We start from the raw sequence: 17749 nt of genomic DNA, 5'->3' as shown, positions 1-17749 counted from the left end.
CACTTTTGCTCTGTGATAATATGCTGTCCAGGTTGACGGCCTGAGCACCGGAAGTTCCTTTGTAGGGTCCGGGTGCTGTCCTGTGCTGAGCCCTCTTCTGCCTGGGAGCTATGATGCTGTTTTTAACACTGCAGCTTCTGCCCAGCCCGGAGCCTCAGCCATGCCCTTGAACTCCCACCATGCCCTGGATGCCCCCAGGCATGCCCAGGGCAACTGTAGGCTATACAGACCTGAGCCTGTGTGGGGGCACATTGCCACTCAGCATATCCCATCTGCTCCCACACCGTCGCTATTGTCAGCATTGCACCAAGGATTCAAAGGAAAAAAATTCAACCATTTCCAAAGAACAACAACAAAATAAATAAATAAAAAACAAAACTTGAACCAAAATCAGGAACCCTCCAGCAAGCCCAGGGTGCTTGTCCCGGCTGCAAGCCCATTGTCAGTGTGTCTACCCCTTGCAGGTTTGTAGAAGGTGGCTGTCAACAATGAGCTATTTGAGCATCTTCTGGGATGCTGTGGATTCCTGCAGGCTCACTGTTTGGTTACCCATGCCTTTGTAAAAAAGCCATGTTCCAGCAACACAGATGACATCACCACTCCATCCCAATGGATGGCTAGGCTTTCTCCCAGGTGCAGCATCTCGCCAGCTTGCTTGTCCCAGGCACCTTAGTTCAAACTGACTGAAGCCCTGTCTGCAGTTGAAGTAACAGAAAGCAGTCACTGGGCATAACTCTAACTCATACATTCCTGCCCATGATTTCCTCTTGAGAATGTTTAAATAGAGAGGTTGACAAGCCTCTACTCCAAGTTGGCCTCTCACAAGTCACTGCCCTTGTTTTTGCCTTGTTTATGCACCCAACCTTTCCTCCAGTATACATGTAGGCTTCCTGCTCCCCCCACCCACCACACGCATATGGCTCAATACTGTGGCACTGAGATTCTGCAGGAAGAAAGACTTTATTGCACATCCAATTGGCAGGACGGATAGGAGCTGTCAGGTCAGCTCTGCCTCCTTGACTGGCAGTCATGGAGAATGTACAGGAAGGATGAAGCTGTCTGATGATTGGATGATGAGGAGACATTAAGGGCTGTGTGTATGTGCATGTACATGTGTGTGCTTGTACATGTGTGTGCATGTTCATGTGGAGACAGAGAGTAACTTCGGGGATCATTCCTCAGGACCTGTATACCTTTTTGAGACAAGCTATTTCAGTGGTCAGGAGTTGAATAAATGCGTTGGACTGGCTTGACGGTGAGCCACAGGGACGTGCTTGTCTCTGTGTCCCCAGCACTGTGATTACTGTGCTTGTCATTTATGTAGATACTGGGGCTTGAACTCAGGCCCTTGTACGTGCAAGGCAAGCACTGTCCTCACAAAGCCATCTTCCTAGCTCAAGAAAAGCTCAGATCTTGAGAAGACTGTTGAGTGAGCTTTGGCAAATGCATATGGCTATGTAACCTAAATTTTCATCAAGAATTCTAGGCTATGTTGGAATATACCTTAAATCCCAGCAGCTCCAGAGAGGGAGCAGGCTGAGGCAGGAAAGGTAAGCTGAAGGCCAGCCCAGGTTACAGAGTGAGGATTACAAAAACAACAAAAAATACCTTCTTGTCAAACTTAGAAGTTCTCCATCCCTTCATTACTCCAGGATGTTCCCGTGTGTCCCTTCCAGTCTCTTCCATCATTCTCCTCTTGCCCCATGGGGCCATTATCTATACCTGTCACCATCCACTCAGTTTGTCCACTGATGAATTCATTTCCATCTTTCTTATACTATTATCTAGAGAGGATTAAGACTTTATTTTTACTCTAGTGAAGTCTGGTTTGTTTAGTATTGTGATGTTTGATTTCTGTTGTTAACTTGGTCAGGTCAGGAATCAAGTAAGGGCACTGTAGTCAAGTAAGACCTTGGGCAGGTCTATGAGGGCATTAACTGAGAATGGTAGAGCTTCTCCCAAAGTGGGCAGCCATTCCAATGGCAGCCCATATATAAGGAGGTCTGAGGGAAAAGTGCCCTTTTTGCCTGCCTACCTTCACTCCCTGCTAGTGAGTGCATCTGCCCGTTGCTGCCATCCTTTGTGGGTGTCAGAGTCCAGCTTCTTCAGCTTTGAGCAGCACTCTAGGAACCCTCCAGGACTTCAGCACCAGGCTGGGACTGTGCAGGCTTCCAGCCTCCTAGAATGAGCAACTACTGGGTTCTCAGCTCCTCCTGCCTGCAGACAGCCGTTTTGGGATGACACAGCCAGCATCATGTAAGCCAATTCCCCCTTTCATATCTATCCATCCTATCTTATCGGTCTGTTTCTCTAGAGAACCTTGACGAATGCAAATACTTCATCATCTTCATCACAATGAGGATGGGATTTGCAGGCAGAGCACAATGGATTAGCCATCCATTGCCTTAACCATCCAGCCACCTCGTCTACTAATACAAATATTTAATGACAGTTTCTGACAGCAAATCCAACACCTTAGGAACAATGCAGAGGGAAATCATTGATGTGTCTGAGTGAATGTGGCTCTTGAAGGAGACAGGTCTGGCAGAAGGGAGCGGAATTTATTGGTTCCCTGGCGGCAACTTGACTCTTTAGCAGAAAGAAAATAGACAAATTTATCTGTTGAATATCCCCTGAGGGAAAATCAAAACAGTTCTATCTTTTCCTATACCCACGCCTCTGTGGAATTTTCTTCCCTTTCATCTCAGGCAGACAAGCAGTTTTCCTCGCTCATTTCTGCTTGGGCTCCTTTCCATTTTCTTTTCTGAAGCCACTTGCCAGTGACAGGAGGGCTCTCCACAGGCCACATGATGTAATCGGCACGAGTGAGATGTTCCAAAATCCAGCGGCTTTCGAGGCTGCTTCCTGGAGAACAGGAACACAGAACTGCCCTAGAGAGGCCGGAAATAGAAACATGGCCAGCAGGTAGCAGAATACATGGCCCGCATCTCTTGTCTGATTGTTTTGCTCAGCAAGACTGTTGAAATGGGAACAAGGTAGCTGCCATTAAGCTGTTGGGCCAGAGCAGTGCTCCTATGCCGCCATCCATCCTAACAGCCATTATTTGGTCACCATGTGAACATATGGATTTACTTATTTATTTTTGCATATATGTGTATGTGGCATGCAGGCATGTGTGTATGCCTTTTCATATGTATGTATGCATGGGTAGAGATCAGAGGCTGGTACTGGGTGTCTTCTTCAATCACTTTCCATGTATTGAGGCGGGGTCGCTTATTGAACCCAAAGCTCACCAACTTTTCTAGTCTAGCTAGTCAGGTTGTCCTGTGTCCACCCCGCCAGCACTGAGACTACATTACAGTGGCATGCTGCCATGCGTGACATTTACGTTGGGGCTGAGGATGTGAACCCAGGTCCTAGTTTGCAGAGCAAACATTTCACCAAATGAACTATCTCATGGGCTAGTGAGCTATAAATTTGTGGAGTCTAATGGCCATATGTGATCCTGGAAGACAGCCTGAGGAAGCCATGGTGTCTGTTGGTATGTGCCTAGTGCCAGACCTGCAACCAGTCACTGAACAAATAGATAAGCAAGGTCACATGCTGGAGAGGGCCCCTGGACTCAGAGTTGCTGTAGTAGATTACCTCAGCTTTCCTGTTCATCATAAAGATTAGAGGCATGCACATGCAGGAATGTGTGACTCAGACACTGAAGCAAAAGCAAGCCCCAGAAATCACCTGTCAGAGTGAGCAGAAGTTTCACTTTAACCCAACTGTGAGCATGTTCAGAAAACTGAATGAAAATGTGATTAAAAGAATAAAGAAGAGGCTGGAGAGATGGCTTAGCCGTTATAGCACTTGCCTGCAAAGCCAAAGGACTCAGCTTCGATTCCCCAGGACCCATGCAAGCCGGATGCACAAGGTGGCACATGCGCCTGCAGTTCATTTGCAGCAGCCTGAGGCCCTGGTACATCCACTCTCTCTATCTGCCTCTCTCTCAAATAAATAAACAAATAAAATATTAAAAATAACAAATGAAAATACAACATGTCTATGTCAAATAGAGAATATTACTGAAGAGAGGAAGTATTTTAAATAGAAAGAACTCATTCACAAGTCCTGGATTTGATCCCCAGTGGATGTGTGAGTATGAACACATGCATGCCCATGACAAAGAAAAGAAATTATGCCACACACACACACACACACATACATACATGCACACACACCTACATATAAAACAATGGATAGGGGAAATGGAGCACCTCAGAGAAAGATGGGAAAGTAGCACGTGAACGAGTATGAACACACAATATTATTAGTGCCTCATTTCTGACCCACTGAACCACCTCCCCAGCCCATAGGTTGTTTTCTGTAAGCGTGGGTCTGAATAACATGGGTCTGCATCATTTTGGATGAGCAGAACATTGTGCAAGAGAATGAGGGCAGACAGGAGAAGGAGAGACAGAGGAAGGTGAGGTGGAGTGGTCCTACCTACAGAAGTTGCAAGCCTGAACCGTCTAAAATCCTGCAGGGCACGCACCGAAACATTGCAGGTCAATTCTACAAAACCTCCAGGGCTAGAAGACTTCATGGTAACTCGAGGTTCACATGAAAAACACTCAGAAAACACGTGTTTCTTGTTTTGTTTTTGTTTTTGTTTTTTTCCTGGCAGACGGAGATCAGAGCATCAGATACTTCCCTATCTGAAAGTGGATTCACCAGTGTTGGAGAGACGCTGAGGCCAAAGTCTTTGCCACACTGGGCTTTCTGAGGAGAGATGTCAGTCGGCAGAAACTGAGCATCAAGAGGTCATGGCTCCACCCGGATAGAGCACCCCATCTTCTCCCGGCCTGCAAGGGCCTGGAGCCCGGGAGCTGCGCCTGTGCTTCCGGCTGCGTGATATCACCGCTGCCGGAATTGCATGTTGTGTTATTGCTGTTCATCATTAGAAGAAACCTAGCATTTCTGTAATGGGAAACAATTGCCTCAGAGTGGGCTCTGACTATTTTATTTACACGGAGGATCGTCGCTGCACTCACCCTGCAATTACAGTGACACAACAAACCTTGGCAATCCAGCCGAGCACCCTTCCGCAGAGATGCAGGAGGAGGCGGGCTCCCCCTCTGAGCCACCAGCACACCTTCTGCGATGGATGCTAGCCAGCTCCCTGGGGAACAGGGGAGTCTTCCACTAAGTCTTCAGTGTGGCAGACAGAGAAGACAGACTCCCCACTTTAATAGAGACCCAGGCTCCTCCCTGGACCCACTGCTTCAGAGAGCCCAACGGAGACGGAATCTGAGGACCAATCTAGGAGATGCTGAGGGCGCTCCAAGGTCCCCTAGGGCCGGCAGTCAGCGATGGTCTCCGCTTGGTGCTTACAGTGAGAGAAAAAGAACCGGCAAGTGTAGATAACGACCCAAAGGCACTATTCAAAACAGAGTGCTGCTTCCCACAAGCCTGGGCTAGTCTGAGAGTTGGGTGTGTATGTGTTATGAGGCAACTTTCAGGTTGGACCCCAGGAGGGGATGGTGGACTGCGCCTGGAGCCAGAGCAAACATCCAGAACACTCATGATAATTTAGTCAGATTTTCTTAAACTTCTTCTTTTATTTTACTTTTTCAATTGTTTTATGCAGCCAATTTTATTTAGTGTAGTCAGTCCCAACATTTAGCACAAAAAGTTTACAGAGGATAGAAAGTGCACTAATAAAAGCGAGTTTTTACCCAAAGAAACAGAAAATATATTATTGATTCAAAATATTTTACACTTGAATGGTAAACTGCAATAACTTATTCTGGGCACCTACTGGTAAAAGGAGGGAAGAAAAGAATGATTTAAGAAGTGGTCCACCTCCAGCTGATATCAGAGAAGTCAGTAGCGGTCACAAAGACCAGCAGTCTTTCTTCCCTCTGCATTAGTGCCCTCAGCTGGAACTGTTGACCAGACAGAGGCGAATGTGCTTCAGGAAGACATCCAGGTCTGTTTCTCCCCACCTCAATGCTTCTGCCAGGTTTAAAAATAGTGTCTTCATTTGCATTTTCCTCTGCATACAGACAGATTTGGGATCTGTTTATATAGTGGGGCTGTGGGAATGAAAACTTCATCAATATTATTTTCAGATTGGTTTTCCATTTTCTCCAGAGCAGAACTTAGTTATTCATCCTTCTTTTTCAAAAGTTCCGTGTTTTCATCAACTTAAGCTACTTCTTGATCTAAAAGGGTAACCATCTTTGCGTTTTCCGGGGACTTTTTTTTTCAGGTCTTCCTCTGTTTGTTTCAAGGTACTGAGCTCTGCCTGGGTGTGATCCATTTCCCCTGTCACCTGCCATCTCAGTTTGTCACTGCCTGCTGAGATGAGAGACGATGCTCAGATGGGGTCTTTACTGATTGCACCATCTCTGCTGGGACCAACAGTGGTCCCAGGAGGCTAGGAAGGGTACTGGGACCTTGTTGTGGCCAGATATGGACCACCAGGAGGGTAAGGACAGTCTGGGTAACCACTGTTAATTAACTTATGGTTTTAGAGATAAAGATGTTTATTCAAAAGCCATCCTATGGTTCAAGAATCATTCTATGGACATTTACTTAATGGCACTGATTTAAAGAAAATTTTCAAAGCCAAGCATGGTGGCACATGCTTACAATATGGGAGGGAGGTTAAGGCAGGGGGTGCTATAAGTTTGAGGCCAGTTTAGGATTAATATTTTAGAATATTTAGAATATTTTAGAAAACCAAAAGAAAGAAGGAAAGAAACTATTTTACTTTTTATTGACAGTTTCTACAAGTACAGACAATGAATAAACCTTGATAATTCTTTCCAACCTCTCTCTTTTGCCCCTTCCCAATCCCCCCTTCACTGAATCTCTTCTTTCCAGCTAGTCGCTGCTGCTTTACTTTGATGTCATCATTTTTTCCTCCTATTATGCAGGTATTGTGTAAGTAGTGTCAGCCACTGTGAGATCATGAATATTAAGTCTATTTTCTGTCCGGAAGATAACATTGTAAGCAGTCTTCCCCTTCCTTTGGCTCTTAGATTCTTTCTGTCACCTCTTCCTCAATGGTCCCTGAGCAACTTCCATACATATAGATAATATAATGTGATAACAATCCCTTCACCACCATCCCTTTTCCCCCTCCATTGAATCTTTTCTTCTTTCGAACAAGGCTCTCTTTTATTTTGATGTGATCATTTTTCTTCTTTATCTGTTTTACCTGTTTTTCCTCCTATTATGTAGGTCTTGTGCAGGTAGTGTCATGTCTGTCGGTAGTGTCAGAATTATTTTGACTGCTTATTTTATTGCTTACACTGACATGTCCCCTATGCAACAACACTGCCATGCACATAATGATCATTAAGTGATAGATGACAAGATAATGCAAGTTTCCTGATCTCATGAATCTTAAAATCTAGTTGGATAAACAAAAAGTCAAATAGCAGTATAAGTGAGGGGCTGGGGAGATGCTCAATGGGTAAAGCACTTGCCACCCAAGCATGAAGACCTGATTTCAGATAGTGAGCACCCATGTAAAAGCTGGACATGATGGTGCCCACTTATAATCCCAGTGCTGGGGAGGCAGAGATGGGAGGATTTTTGGTCTAGCTGAACTGAGCACTGCATTTAGAGTGAGACACTGTCTCAAAAAATAAGGTGGAGAGAATTGACATTAACCTCTGGTCTCTCTCTCTCTCTCACACACACATATATAAAAAAATAAAAATTGCTCATAACCACTACTCTATGATAGAGCTCTAGTTTTCTGTTTTCTCACTTCCATGAGGCTATTGTCATAGTAAGAATGACCCTCAGTCAAAATGACAGGCTGTATCTGATGACCTTTGGAAAATATTTTGAAAAGATCATAATAGACAATGCTGGCAAGACTGTGAGGAAATTGGCATGCATTTGCTTCTAAAGACTATGGACAGCCGTATGACAGCCACCATTTAGCAGTGTCACTAGAGAGCTGGCACCAGGTGCTTCTCACTGGCATACACATTCTCAGTTTTAGAAAGTCATTTACAGTCCTCACAGAAGTGATATGACAAAATCCTAAGACCCTTAGGACAGTAGTTATAAGCAAGTTTTGCTTTTTAAAAATTTTCTTAGCTATTCAAGGTGTGACCTTTGCAATTAAACACAGGTATGGGTGAAAAGTAAGTGTTTTGTTTTAGATACAGTTCATAGAATAATCATTTTTTTTTTATTTTTAAAAAACTTTTTATCTATTTATTTGAGAGAAAGAAGCAGATAATAAGAAAGAGAATGGGCACATCAGGTCCTCCAGCCACTGCAAAGAACTCCAGAGGTACATGTCACCTTGTGCATCTGGCCTATGTGGGTACTGGGTAAACCTGGGTCCTTAGGCTTCACAGCCAAGCACCTTAACTGCTAAATCATCTCTCCATCCCTGAATAATAATTATTATTAAAAGTTACCAAAGCAGGTTGCTGCCAAGGTGTAGTAGAGGGGTCGAGGAGATGGCTCAATAGGGAAGCTACTTGTTTGAGTTCAGAGCACCCATGTAAAAGCCAGATGCAATGGTATGTTCCTGGGATTCCAGCACTTGGTAGAAAGAGACAGGAAGGCACCCATGACTTGCTGGCTAGCTATTCCAGCTCAACCAGTGAGTTCTAGGTTCAGTGAGAGCACCTGTCTCAAAAAAGATTGGGTGGAGAGTAATTGAGGAAGACACTGGGTTATCAGTCTCTGGCCTCCTCATGCATAAGCACACACATGCACATAAACATATGTGAGCACACACACATAAGAACATGCATAAACACATGTACATGTAAAATTAAAGCAGCACTGGTTAGGGAAGCTCAGAGCCTGAGGAATGCCAGGTGGACGGAGAGGCCAGGCCCATGGAAGCCCAGCGAACCTGGGAGAATGCGTCCACACACTCAGTATACTGCCTGTTTCATAGCCCTCAGATTCCTCAGACACCCAAGCACCCATGCCAACCTATGTCAGTCAACTAAATTTGAAGTGTCTCTCTAAGTCTTAAAGCACCCTAGGGAATCCTGGGTCCCTTTCAAAGAGAAAAGGATTTTTATAGAGTCAGGAAGTAAGCTTCATGCCTCATGGATAGAGGATTCTGGCTCTATGGGTATGCGAGATAACCTGGTGTTATGGCATGGATTTTTATTTCTGGGCATATCATCTGGTAGCCATGACAACTTTGGAGCAGTCAGTACAGTGATAGCTGGATCATGCAGCTGAGATGAAGCTCTTTACACTCTGAAGAGGAGGAGGAGAGGCTCCTAGGACCCTCACGTGGGATTCCAGCCATTACTTCCTTCTTCCCATCCCCCACCAGCTGCAAGTGATCTTGGGAGATGCTAGAGTATGTAGGAAGTAAGAAGCAGAAGGTAAGTGGAAGAAGGACTCCATGTGCTGCTTCCGTTAGACCACCATCCAGGATGGGGTGGGACTTGGAGATGATGCAACTGTCTTTGAATCACCTATGTTCCTGTAAGTAACCCCTCACCCTTTCTTGGTCAGTAACCCAATAAATTCATTGGTTCACCAAATTGTACTTTGGTGGAATCATTGGTTTGAACTGTCTTCTGTGCCCTATGTGGGATGAATAGACATCTGTTTGTGTCTCTCCAGGAAAACTTAGTGTAACACCTGGAAAGGGAACACTCAGGGAGGTCACATCTTGTGACATCACAGCCCCTTGCCCAGAAGGGGTCCAGAGTGGAGATGTCTAGTGTGGGTTGCAGGACATATATCTTTCCTGGTCTGGTGGTGGTGTGGTCAACCAGCTCTCTGGAGTAAATGAAAGTTAAAAAAGCATTGATTTGAAGGGCTTGACAACTTCATGATAAAGACTCTCGCTGGGGCCAATTCAAGCTACTGATCGTGTTACATAGGCAGACGAAATTCTTTAATCTTCCAAAGGCAACTGTACCCAGTTGCCAAAGCTGACAGCAGCACCTAATAGTGGCACGGTCCCTCTTCCTCCTCTGATAGCCTGGCCACTGCCACAAATGTACAAACACGAAAATGAATATTGGTCCCATTAGTCAAAGGCAACCAGGATCCCTATAGCCCTTGTCGCAGGCATGGCTCACACTTGTTCCCCACCCTCCCAATGCTAGGGACACATGTCTCTTAACAAATGGGTCTGATAAAATGCCCCCCTCCTGCCACACATAGTTGTCATGTGGCCATCCCAAGTTCATCCTAAGATGTAAGGATATGTGGAACACGTGATTGTTATAAGTTTTGGAAATTCCACAACACCAAAAGGACACCCACAATACCCACTCCAGTCTGCAGTGGTGATTGTTATCCCAGTGTGAATGTGATAACTGAGTCAACTGAAAATTACTGGTGATATTATCTACCTCACGAGGTTGGTCATACAAATTCAGAAAAGTCAGTGATGTGCAAACCCAATGTGTAAACCCGGAGGTGTTCTTCAAATGCCACCTTGATGCATTTTTACATGGTTTCTGGATGCCTACAGTGAGCGACTCACACATTTTTATTCTTTCTTTTAATATTTATTTATTTATTTGAGAGGGAGAAAGAAGCAGGGGGAGGGGGAGAGAATGGGCACGCCAGGGCCTCCAGCCACCATAAATGAACTCCAGATATATGCACCCCCCCCATGCATCTGGCTTATGTGGGTCCTACAGAGTCAAACAAGGATCCTCTGGCTTTGCAGGCTAATGCCTTAACCACTAAGCCATCTCTCCAGACCTCCCCTCCCCCGCATTTCTATTCTTTATGGCTTAAGTATGACATATCCCCAGTGGGCTCACATGTCTACACACTTACCCCAGCTGGTAGAACTGTTTTGGAAGGTTGTGGTACCTTTAGGGGGTAGGAGGTCAGTCACTGGGGGCAGGCCCAGGCTTTGCTCTGCCAGCACATGTAATGCGATCTCCTGCTGATGGAGATCAAGAACAAGGTAGCCTACTTTTGCAGGTAGTTAGTAGGGATACAGGCCTATAAGAATGCAGATGCTAACCTGCCCGGGTGACACTGGCAAGCAGCTCCAGTCTGGCTCCAGCTGGTTCTCTGGGACAGCTTCCTGGGTCTTCCTCCTTGCATTTTCTAGGCTTTGTTTCCACCATGAGTGCTTGACAAGTCTGTGCTCTCCTTCCTGACCCATGAGTCAAGGTCTTTCATATTCGTTGAGACTCTACCCGTGAACCTCATTCCACCTGGATGCCTAGTTAATATCTCTGCTGTTTTAAGACAACCCGTCCAGGTCACCATGATGGCTACTTGCTAAGGACCCCTCCCAGCATGGAAAACTTCTGCTTTACTTTCTTAAAACAAATCTTTCTTAATTTACCCTTCTGTTTGTCTATACATGCCAGTTCTTTGCAAGCTGTAAGACAAGAGCTCCAGAGTCGCTGGCTTGGGGAGTCCTAGTGACCATTGAGTGTCCAGTACTTTAATCCTTGAGAGAAGCCCAACCTGAACTGAGAAAAGCATCATTGATGTCAGCACTGCAATACTGCATCCTGCTGTCTCGCCTTACCTTCCCTGCCAGGATGGACTGCACCCCTTCAAACCGAGAGCCTAGTTTTTAAAAAAATTATTTATATATTTATTCATTCATTCATTCATTCATTTATGAGACACACAGAGAGACAATTGGTGTACCAGGGCCTCTAGCCACTGCAAATGAACTTCACATGCATGTGCCACTATGTGCATCTGGCTTACGTGGTTACTGGGGAATCAACCTGGGTCCTTAGGCTTCTCAGGCAAGCGTCTTAACCGCTAAGCCATTTCTCCAGCCCAAGGGAGCCAAAATTTGAAGTAGCTTCCTGTCAGGTATTTGGACACAGCAATGACATAGGCGATTCCTACACTGTTTAGAAGAATTAGGGGCAGCAGTGGGTTGACTATAAGAGTGACAAGAATTTTTTTCACACTACCTTGGCATGGGAATGTCATTGTTTCTTTTGAAGGATGGCTTGAGAATGATTGACAGGGTCTGATGGGCATTGGGATTAGGGTGAAAATTCCCTCTAGCATTGCTCATGCTCTTTGCTGAGTTCAAAGAGTCTGTCACCAAGAAAACCAAACAAAACTCCAGCAACAACAGAACAAATGAAAACCCAGAATGATCTATGTAATTGACTGAGACCAAAGACCCAGTCCGGCGTACAGTCTCCACAGCCTGGGCAGTGTCTGTGCTTAGATCCTGCAAGTGACAGCTCACCTCACCCCCCCCACCCCCCCTCCCCCGCAACACACAGTATTTCTTGGCAGTGCTCAGTTCTCATCTGTTTCATGAGGGTAAAGGGTTCCTTTGTAGTGGGAGTTTCTCCTCTTGGCTCTGCTCCTCTCTGCTATTCTGCAAACATGAACGACAGAAGGAAATGGAAAGCATGGCGGGAATAATCTACTTCTGATCAGAAAGCCTTCTACTTTGTACAGAGGTCATTATGTAGGCATTGTTTCAGATTTTCTTTGAGTGTATGTATATGTATGTGTGCACATATATGCATGTGGATATGAGTGTGTGTGTGTGTGTGTGTGTGTGTGTGTGTGTGTGGTGGCCCAGGTGTCATCTGTCACCTTCTTTGAGACACAATTTCTCACTGAATCTGGAGATCACGGTTTTGTTTGTTTTTGTTTTATTGTTGTTGTTTTAGAGGTAGGGTTTCACTCTAGCCCAGGTTGACCTGATACTCATTCTGTGGTCCCAGGCTTGCCTTGAATTCACAGTGATCCTCTTATCACTGCTTCCCAAGTGATAGGATTAAATGCATACAGCGCCATTCCTGGCTGGACCTCACTGGTTTCTTTGGTTGGACTAGCTAGCCAGGGAGCTCTGCGGGGAGGACTGTCTGCCTCCTCAGTGCTAGGATTACAGGTATGCACAGTCATACCTAATTTTTTTTTTTTTTTCAAGGTAGGGTCTCACTCTACCTCAGGCTGACCTGGAATTCACTATGTATTCTCAGGGTGGCCTTGAACTCATGGCTATCCTACTATCTCTGCCTCCCAAGTGCTGGGATTAAAGGATTGCGCCACCACGCCTGGCTCATACCTAATTTTTAACCTGGATTCTGGGATCCAAACTCAGGCCCTCGTGCTTACAAACCAAACATTATACCCTCTGAGCCATCTCTTCAACCTATTTCATGTTTTCTACAAGTTTTCACACACCCTATAGAGGACAGATAGTATTATTTTGGGGGCATATTTATAATGTAATCTTATCAGTCCCTCTCTTGTGATGACACACACTCAGGATGACCTGTGATAGCAGACAGGATGTGAAACCTGTGCAAGCAAATTACCACTAGGAACTCTGGGGACAGTGGGGAGCAGGTAAGGAGTGGTCCCAGCCAGGAGCCAGCAGGTGCTTATTCTGTGCTTTTTGCTGCCAATCCCCACTGCTGGGCACAGAACTAAGCAGAACCAAGGTGGAGCAGCAGGAGCTGAATGCCAGGAGTGAAGGCATGGGGTCTGGGGTGGCAGCAGACCTCAGTGGCAGAGGAGCTGTGGCCCCTGAGAGTACATCCCCTCTGCCCTGCACCATGGCCCCCCTTTCTGTGCGTACTCTTCCCAGCCACGGTTCCGGCATGCTTCCTGACCCGCATGTGCCGCCAAGTGCTTCAGCACTGTCCCCAAGGAGCACTGCCAAGAGCCTGCCTGGTTCTGCGCCGCGGGCTTCCTCTCTCTGTGTGCATAAATCACATGCGGTGGTTTTACTCTCAACGGGAGCAGCGCTTCCGCTCTAAGGCTGGCAGCTCCAGCAACCAACTGAGACAACTGTGTTCCAAGAAAATGGAGAGCCCAGCAGGGACCCTTTCAAGAGCTTGCGTTAAATGATAAGTGCTTCCTCTGGAACTCTGCCAGCTGCTTACACAGCAAGCGTTAAGAGCAACAACGCTCTGTTTCAAGACAGAGCACTCAATTTATACGAAGTGGAACTTTTCTTACAAAAGTAAAAAAAAAAAAAAGCTTTTCAAAGAAGCAAGGGGAGTTTTATAAAATCATCTGGCCCCTTCAGGAGGTGCTCAAGCCTTCCCTCTTGCTGTTTCTGTCCCTCTGGATGGGAGCTGTGATTGTGATTCATTTCTCTGTATCACTTGTTAGCTATAGATCTCATATGTACATCATATGCAGATAAGAGATGTGCCTAACACACTACTACTTACAAAGGAATTTAGGGCTGTTTCTCACCATTTGTGCAAAACCCAGTCCACCACAGGACAGTAAGGCAGTTATTCTCAGCACAGACCAGACCATGTGCCTTCACAGTTAGTCTTCCCCCATCTGTCTCTGTTCCCCCAGTGGTCCATCCTGCCACCCTTTCCAAGAGCACGGTGATGAGTCTGCCTGAGTCAGTGCCGGCACACAGAGTCAGCAATAGTTTTCAATTCCCTGGGAGCTTGGGAAGTGTGGGTTAGTCTAGCTGATCTGGTTAGCCAAACACCAGGTAGTGAACTAGTCACCCAGGCCACAGCACAAAATCCCACCATCTGTTTTTATTTTTGTTTCTGTACATGCATTCAGCCTTGGGAATATCTTAACATATCCTCAATATTATAGGGGAAGGACTAAAGAAATTTAGCAGCGCCCTTAAATGTGCTTCCCCATTAGTAAGAACGCCAAGACAATTAACAATAGGGGGAAAGAGGCCTGGAGCCAACATCTGGGACCCAGCTGTGCATGCTCTGAGGGCTGAAATCCACTAAGGCCAGAAGGAGGTGTTGAGGACTCATCTCTGCAGATGGCTCAGCTTCGGGGAGCGCTGCACACAATTATATGCCAACAGTGGTCAGAAACTCTGCCTTTAGATCCTTCATGGGGTACACTTGACCTGGTGGCAGCCACCTTTTCATGTGTGTGTGTATAGTGTGCCTATGTGTATGTATGTTCACATGTGTGGGTACACATATATGTGGGATTCATGTGCATGTGGAGGCCAGAGAATGACCTTGGATTTCACCTTCAGGTATTCTGTCCACTTCTTTTTCAAACAGGGTCTCTCACCATGTCTGGAGCTCACTGATTAGACGAGGCTGGCCAGCAAACATAAGGATCTATTTGTTCCCACTTCCCCAGTACTAGAATTATAGGTATGTTTTTACATGGGTGCTGGAGATCAAGCTCAGGTCCTCATGCTTGCAAGACAAGCACCATTGAGACATTTTCCAAGCCTGGTCCTAATCTCCATAACCACCGAGTAACTGGTTGCTTTTCCTGCAGAGTGTTGCAGCTAACTGTAAGTAGATATGACCATTTGAGTGAGATTCCAATCTTAATACCAGTCTTTAGGGTCATGAAAATGTCCTCCATTTTAACTTATGGTGACTCAATTTATTCTAGCATGAATGTGGCCACCTTTTATTCTGCTCATTCTACAGGTCTCTCTCACTTAAATCACAGAGGTGCCCCCAATACCTGGCCATACAGGGCCAGTAAGTTCCCGGTCAATGACCTTCTGAAATCCTGTGACTAGTTCCCATGCATTGGGAGGAGCTGTTCTAGAAAATTCCCTTCAAAGGGCCCTTCTTTGTTCCCTTGGCCTCCATACCTTCAGAACAGTTGTTATTACTCACTATTTTTGTTAATTACTCATAGATTGTCTTTAGCTGTGACATACCCTGTTTTTTTTTTTTTTTCCCTGATGCTAGATGGTGACATATTACTCATTTTAGAATTGTATTCAAGCGTGGGCCATGTGTTGGGTGCACAGCCTGTTCAAGGGTTCCTGGCTTATAGGTACCTTGCATCCTCTCCCTGTAGACTGTGGATCTGAAGACAGCAGATCTGAGCACTGAGTGTGGCCAGGGTGAGCACTCCTTCCAGCCAGCTGCTGGGCAGTGGGCATGGACAGAGGGTGCGGCAGCAAGAATCCACAAAGGTTTGTGTGGGGCGGGACACGGGTGACTCAGCGCATTGTATCCTATCAGCCATGTCTGCTTGAAACTCAAATCATCTCCCCCTCTCCCTTTAGCTACATTTGTCCAAGCTGCTGACCCTTCTGAGAGCCAGTGTCAGCTCCAGAGCCTCTGTCTGTCTTCTGTATTGCCTACTTGGATCCCACCTCTGGTCTCCCTTTCTTCCTTTCTACTTTTTAGTTTCCTGAGGCCTGTGATTTGTGAGTGTTCTCTACTCCACACCCCGGTGTCTGGTTTGTCCACATTTCTGATTTAGTCTCATTCAAGAAGTCTCTAATTCCCCTTGTGCTTTTACTTTTGGTTCTGTTGGAACACTCATGGGGTTGCATGATGATACACCAGATGAGGTTGCTCCAAAGGTAGCCATGCTCACCTGCACTGGGGTCTCTCTCTGAGAATCCGTACCTCTGGGCCCCTTTTGCGATCAGGAAAAGCAGGACCAACCCCTCTAAGTGTCTGGGGACCAAGGCCCAACAAGATTCACTATCCCAAATTATCCCCCACAGTGCTCCTCCTTCAGCATTGGGGTGAGGGCTTACTTACAGAACATGGAGACTCCAGAGACACCATTTTTTTAATTTTAAATTTTTATTTTATTGATGACTTCCATAATTGTAAACAATATCCCTTGGTAATACTCCCCTCCTCCCACTTTCCCCTTTGAAACTCCACTGTCCATCATATCCCCTACCCTCTCAATCAGTCTCTCTTTTATTTTGATGTCATCATCTTTTCCTCCTATTATGATGGTCTTGTGTAGGTAGTGTCAGTCACTATGAGGTCATGGATATCCAGGCCATTTTGTGTCTGGAGGAGCATGTTATAAGGAGTCCTAGCCTTTCTTTGGCTCTTACAGTCTTTCCGCCATGTTTTCTTCAATGGACCCTGAGCCTTGGAAAGTGTGATAGAAATATTTCAGTGCTGAGCACTCCTCTGTCACTTCTTCTCAGCACCATGGTACCTTCTGAGTCATCCCAAGGTCACTTCCATATGAAAAGAGAAGCTTCTCTACCAAAAGTGATAGTAGCATTAGTAGATGGTTATGAACATTAGGAGACGTGCTTATGGGGCAGTTTGGTGAGCATAGTATATACATTTAGCCAAATACCAGCAGACATTATACCCCTAGAGCTCATGGCTATCCCTGTTTTAGGTTTTCAGTATCAGGGATGTAATCCCTCCCATGGAGCAGGTCTCCAGTCTAATTAGAGGGCAGTTGTTTTCCACCATGATAGATGTGCCACTACTGCACCCATTGGCTCATTTGGCCTGATTAGCCAAATATAAGGCTTGCAGTGTCCACTGTTGAGTATCGCCACTGGTTATTTCCCTTTCACATTGAACTGCATGCAGCATGGCTTTTTCCAGCTTTGACACCTGGTCTACATGGAGGAGGTTTTCAGCTCAGCTCCAGCAGGATTTCTCAGTGGCCTTTATGTGGAATCTTTAGCAATAAGGTCTCACCATCTATTCCTGGTGGGAATCCAAGGGCCTCAGCAATGGCCTGTAATGTTTTGGGGGCATCAGAGAACTCTCTGGCCAACAACTCACTGGAAGGATCCCATCCCTGCCACTGAACATTTTCTAGTAACTATCTATGGCTTCTGAGTGTTCCATTATCCAAAAAAAGATTTCCATGTGACTTATTTATATCCTCTTAGATTTTGGTTAGCCCTCCCCCCACCTTTCCTTTACTCAATCTCTTCTCCTGAACTCACTTAGGCCTTTTCACCCCCATTAATCTGTTTCCTACTTACATATATACAATACCATTCTATTTAGTTCCCCCTCCCTGTCTATTCCCTTTATATCCCCTTTCTAGCTTACTGGTCTTTGCCACTGAGTTTTATTCCTACTCACATACAAGTCCAAACATTTGTAGCTAGGAT

The 17749-nt window shown here is 45.7% G+C and overlaps 1 pseudogene; it reads right to left on the bottom strand.

Moving 5' to 3' along the window:
- Window positions 1-5835: 5835 nt before the first annotated feature.
- LOC101598329 lies at window positions 5836-15876 on the bottom strand (annotated as a pseudogene).
- Window positions 15877-17749: the final 1873 nt, after the last annotated feature.

This window comes from Jaculus jaculus, chromosome 12 (genome assembly GCF_020740685.1).
Source record: "Jaculus jaculus isolate mJacJac1 chromosome 12, mJacJac1.mat.Y.cur, whole genome shotgun sequence".
NCBI classification, from domain to species: Eukaryota; Metazoa; Chordata; class Mammalia; order Rodentia; family Dipodidae; genus Jaculus; species Jaculus jaculus.
The sequence above is the reverse complement of the archived record's forward strand: the minus strand, read 5'-3'. Positions and strand labels throughout refer to the sequence as shown.